Genomic DNA, 6,095 nt, shown 5'->3' with positions numbered 1-6,095 from the left:
TTCATATATACAGTATCTCACAAAAGTGAGTACACCCATCACACTTTTGTAAATATTTTCTTATATCTTTTCATGTGACAACACTGAAGAAATGACACTTTGCTACAATGTAAAGTAGTGAGTGTACAGCTTGTATAACAGTGTAAATTTGATGTCCCCTCAAAATAACTCAACACACAGCCATTAATGTCTAAATTGCGGGCAACAAAAGTGAGTACACCCCTAAGTGAATATGTCCAAATTGGGCTCAAAATGTCAATATTTTGTGTGGCCACCATTGTTTTCCAGCCATGCCTTAACCCTCTTGGGCATGGAGTTCACCAGAGCTTCACAGGTTGCCACTGAAGTCCTCTTCCACTCGTCCATGATGACATCACAGAGCTGGTGGATGTTAGAGACCTTGCGCTCCTCCACCTGCAGTTTGAGGCTGCCCCATGGATGCCCAATAGGGTTAAGGTCTAGGCCAGTCCATCACCTTTACCCTCAGCTTCTTTAGCAAGGCAGTAGTCATCTTAGAGGTGTGTTTGGGGTCGTTATCATGTTGGAATACTGCCCTGCAGCCCAGTCTCCGAAGGGAGGGATCATGCTCTGCTTCAGTATGTCGCAGTACATGTTGGGATTCATGGTTCCCTCAATGAACTGTAGCCCCCCAGTGCCGGCAGCACTCATGCAGCCCCAGACCATGACACTCCCACCAACATGCATGACTGTAGGCAAGACACACTTGTCTTTGTACTCCTCACCTTGTTGCCGCCACACACGCTTGACACCATCTGAACCAAATACATTTATCTTGGTCTCATCAGACCACAGGACATGGTTTCAGTAATCCATGTCCTTAGTCTGTTTGTCTTCAGCAAACTATTTGCGAGCATTCTTCTGCATCATCTTTAGAAGAGGCTTCCTTCTGGGACGACAGCCATGTAGCCCAATCTGATGCAGTGTGTGGCATATGGTATGAGCACTGACAGGCTGACCCCCCACCCCTTCAACCTCTGCAGCAATGCTGGCAGCACTCATACATCTATTTCCCAACCTCTGGATATGATGCTGAGCACGTGCACTCAACTTCTTTGGTTGACCATCGCGAGACCTGTTCTGAGTGGAACCTGTCCTATTAAACCGCTGTATGGTCTTGGCCACTGTGCTGCAGCTCAGTTTCAGGGTCTTGGCAATCTTCTTATAGCCTGGGCCATCTTTATGTAAATCAACAATTCTTTTTTTTTCAGATCCTCAGAGAGTTCTTGTCATGAATGTCATGTCTACCTCAATGCAGGCGGTCAGACACTATAGCTAGCTACTGTGTGCTTAACCTATAGCAGCCCCCTTTCCCTTAAGACAAGCAGGCCTACCAGTACTTGGTTGCCCCCAGAACTTATACACAATGCTACAGTGCCTGGCCACAACACTAGGGCAGATGCGAGCAGAGCAAACAACAGACTACTTGCAGTTTAGAACATAGATAACGGGGTTCTAAGACGGTCCAGGTAAAAAAGACAGGCTGAGTTCAGGGAATAGTCCAATATCCGATCCGGGTCACACACAGGGAGATCCAACAGCAAGCAAGGCAGACAAACGGAAGGCTTGATCAAGAACAATACAGGTAACTATGTCTTTATCACAAGCAAGGCATAGAGTGTTCAGTTTGCGTATATCAGGTGACTGATCAGATCAATGACCTGCAGGTGAACACAGACAGGGGAAAAGCAACAGCCAACACCCGGGTGCTGGAATGAGGAACAGGGGCACTAAGTGATCATGACAGTTCTTTGCCATGAGGTGCCATGTTGAACTTCCAGTGAGAGAGTGAGAGCAATAACACCAAATTTAACACACCTGCTCCCCATTCCCACCTGAGACTTTGTAACACTAACGAGTCACATGACACCAGGGAGGGAAAATGGCTAATTGGGCCTAATTTGGACATTTTCACTTAGGGGTGTACTCATATTTGTTGCCAGGGGTTTAGACATTAATGGCTGTGTGTTGAGTTATTTTGAGGGGACAGCAAATTTACACGGTTATACAAGCTGTACACTCACTACTTTTTTTTTAAAATAAATTATATTCAGCAGAGACAATATAAACATACAGAATATCAGGTATTTTGAACATCAGATACAACAAAAAACATTGCATAGTGCTTTATTATTCGGTTCACAGGGTCCAGGGAAAGTGTGACTTCAGTAAGAGTATAGTATTCCCACTTGCATTCCAATGATTTTGCTTTTTCTTATTTATCTTATCTTATTTATATATTATAAAGTAAGAAAATAACTATACACCCCCCCGGGCATGAAACAATATATGGAGTGGAATATTTAACCACCTATAACTTACAGAACCGAGTCTATACCTCCACTCTCAAGTCGTTCCCATCAATTTTGACAGATATATATATATATATATATATATATATATATATATATATATATATATATATATATATATATATACATTTCCTCTGACAATTCCGGTATAAACATTTCCCAACGAGCTCTGGCCCTTGCAATTAACCCGGAGTCCCCTGAGCCCACTTCCCTATAAAATCTGGAAATTCTTTTGACTCGGTCAGGATCGCCCAGGACCCTTTCCAATGAGGTATTCTGTACCTGTACTTCTCCTTTACCCAACTGCGCCACCGCCACATGCTGCAGCTGGGCGTTTCGAAAATGCCAGGTTCTGGGTATCCCAAACTGTTCCCTCAGCTGAGCAAAAATGCACAGCTTCCCCTCCTGAAATATTTGGTGTAGATACTTAAACCCATATTTAGCCCATACTCTCCCATCCTCCAGTTTGGAAAACTCCTTGAGGGTTTTGTTATACCACAAAGGGTTATTAGGGGATTTCCATAGGGGTGCATCTTTCTTTTGTGTAGCACAGATATGGAATATCCATCCAGGCAGAACCATCACCAAACACATCCTTCTACTCGGCAGCCCTTCCTATATACCATATTCAGCAGGGTCTCCTGTGAAGTAGCCACTGCAGATTCCAGCAATGTAGTAGCATTAGGGATCTGAGGAAAAAGTCTCCAATGCGAGAAGGACAGCTGTGCTGCAAAGAAGTAGGCTATCCAGAAGGGCCAGTCGCCCCATTGTGACAGGCAATTTCAGTTTTGCCGTGGACACCTTGGGGGCTCAGGTTCCCCACAAAAATCCCACCACCACAGAGTCTATGGTCCTAAAGACCTGCTTTGACACATTAACAAGTGAAATCGAGAGGATGTACAAAAACTTAGGGAGAAAAATAATTTTAAATAAATGCATTTTACCCATCACTGTAAGTGGTAGCTTTGCCATTTTTGCACCTTCTCCCGAAGAGCTCCTATACTTGATGTCAAATTCAGCTCCAAAAACCTAGAGATGGGGAGCTGTATCTGAATCCCTAGATATTTAAAAGATCCCAACAGCCGGATGGGAAAATCAGTGGGGGCCACCATATGTTCATCAATGAGAAATAGAGACGACTTGGCCCAGTTAATCCTGAAGCCAGAGAAGTCCCCAAATTCTTGAATTATCCCAAAGGCCACTGAGAGTGAGGGACACGGATCCTGCAAATACAGCAGCATGTAATCTGTATACAATGACACACGTTCCTCCAGCTGCCCCACCCAGAGGCCAGAGAAAGTATCACTAGACCTCAACTTAGTCGGTAGGGGTTATATGGCCAGGGCAAACAGGAGTGGAGACAATGGACACCCCTGTCTAGTCCCACGGAAAATAGGGAAAAGTTCAGAGATGATACCATTAACCCGTAATCTTACTAATGGTTCGGTGTATAGAAGTTTCACCCAGAAGATGAATACAGGGCCAAACCCATAGGACTCCAGAAGCTGAAACAGGTAAGACCACTACACTGAGTCAAAAGCCTTCTTTGTGTCTAAGGAAGCCACCACCCGTGTCCCAGAGTTGTCATGTCTAGCCTGAAACTTCAGAAATAGTCTCCTAATATTAATTTGAGCACACCTACCAGGGATAAATCCCATCCGATCCGCATTCATAAGCTTTAGTATCACCGTCTGTAACCTCCCCACTATAATTTTGGCCAGTATTTTTGTGTCTACATACATCAGCGAGATTGGATGGTAGGAGTCACACAGCCTGGAATACTTCCCCCCTTTTGAGAACCACCAGAGTCTCTTGCATGGAGAGCGGCAATCTACCATTTGATCTGGCCACTTCAAACACTCTCAACAAATGGGGAGCCAGAACATCCCTAAAAGTGTTGTACCACTCCGGGGGGAGACCATCCCGACCAGGAGATTTCCGGGGAGCAAAAGAGGAGATTGCCACCGCCACCTCCTCCACAGTAATATCTTTTTCTAGAATGGTGCTGTCTTTGGTAGCCAGTACTGGTAGATCAATATTCGATAGGTAGGTTTCCAATGCAGCCCCCCCCCCCCCCAGAGGTGCACGACACATACAGTTACCTGTAAAATTGAGCAAATACAAGCAAAATATCTCCTGAGTCACATACTTCTGCCCCGTGCCTGTCACATACACTTTTTATATATATATAGGGACATATTCTGGTCTGGCCAGTTCGCCAGCAGTCTACTGTTCTTGTGCCTGAACTCAAATATGCGCCGCCTTTGAGCTAATCTGAGTTTAGTGGTCTGATCAGTCAGGAGGGCACGGTATTCCCTAGTTTTTCCCTGCAAGTCCAGCAATCCCTCCCCAGACGGGGTCCTAACATATTCTGCCTCTGCCAGTGATACTGCTGCTTCCTTCTCTTCCACCTCAAAGGCAAGCTGCTTCTTGAACCCACTCACTTCTGTCATAAAAACTTCTCTTATGCCCCGTACACACGAGCGGACTTTTCAACATCCAAAGTCCGTCAGACCGAGTCCGTCAGACTATCCGATCGTGTGTGGGCTGCAACGGACTTTAGCTTCGCAAAAGTCTGACGGACTTTAGAAATGAAGCATGCTTCAAATTTTCCCGACGGAACTCCGCCGGACCCGGTCCCCTTTGAAAACTCCGCTCGTGTGTATGCTACTCCGACGGACTAAAACCGACGCTAGGGCAGCTATTGGCTACTGGCTATGAACTTCCTTATTCGAGTCGGGTCGTACGTCATCACGTTCGAATCCGTCGGAGTTTAGTGTGATCGTGTGTGGCCAAGTCCGTTCGGCCGAAAAGTCTGTCAGAACTCCGTCGGAACTCCGGCGGAACTCCTTTGGAAGTCTGTCAGACATAAGTCCTCTCGTGTGTACGGGGCATTAGAGTAGCTTTGAACACATCCCACTGAAGGAGGCTAAAGCCCAACTTCTCATTCTCCACCCAAAAAGTACCAATAGTTTGAGTACATTTAATCTTCACAAATTCCTCCTGTAACCAACTAGCTTCCATGTGCAGATCCCAAGTTTAGGTCCCAACCTAAGGTCTAGTATAATGGGAGAGTGGTCAGACAGCGCTTTAGGCAAATATGTCACCTTGCTAACTAACTCCAATCTATCCCCTTCAGCAAGGACAGTGTCTATCCTGGACATTGATTTATGAGTTTTAGAGAAGAAAGAAAATTCATTGGTGTCCGGATGATGAAATTGCCATACATCCCAGAAACCATAGGTAGACAGCCGCCCCGCCAAGGGGGCTGGAGTCTCAGGAGATGTTCCCAGCCTATCCATAGCCTCTGTTTCTGAGTGGAAGCCGAGAAATCAGGGTAGATTGAAATCCAGTATCCATTAAACTCCAGCTCCGGCCCAATCCTGGCCCCTCTGAAAACATTCTCCCGATCACAGAAGTACAGAATTTTTGCTACCATAGGGCGAGGGACTGCACCCTTCGGTGGGGGCTTGCCAGGTACACAGTGGTCCCTTTCAATAGCAAACAGTTTAATGAAAGTCCCAGGCTCCATATTTGCAATGAGCCATCCCTACAAGAATTCCTCAGGATGTCTCCCCTCCACTCCTTCAGGAAACCCCACTAGCGGATATTATTCCATCTCATACAATCCTCCATGTCAGCCATTTTCAACGCATGTTCAGACAGGACCTTCTTTTGCCACCTGTACAGCAGTGTCCAAAGGCCGTACAGTATCTTCCAAAGCAGCAATACGGTGATCAGTAGCCTGAGCTTTTTCTCTTATCT

The sequence above is a fragment of the Lithobates pipiens genome, unplaced genomic scaffold (assembly GCF_037356315.1).
Source record: "Lithobates pipiens isolate NorthernLeopardFrog02 unplaced genomic scaffold, aLitPip1_a1.2 Scaffold_28, whole genome shotgun sequence".
Classification (NCBI taxonomy): Eukaryota; Metazoa; Chordata; class Amphibia; order Anura; family Ranidae; genus Lithobates; species Lithobates pipiens.
This window is presented reverse-complemented; position numbering follows the sequence as displayed.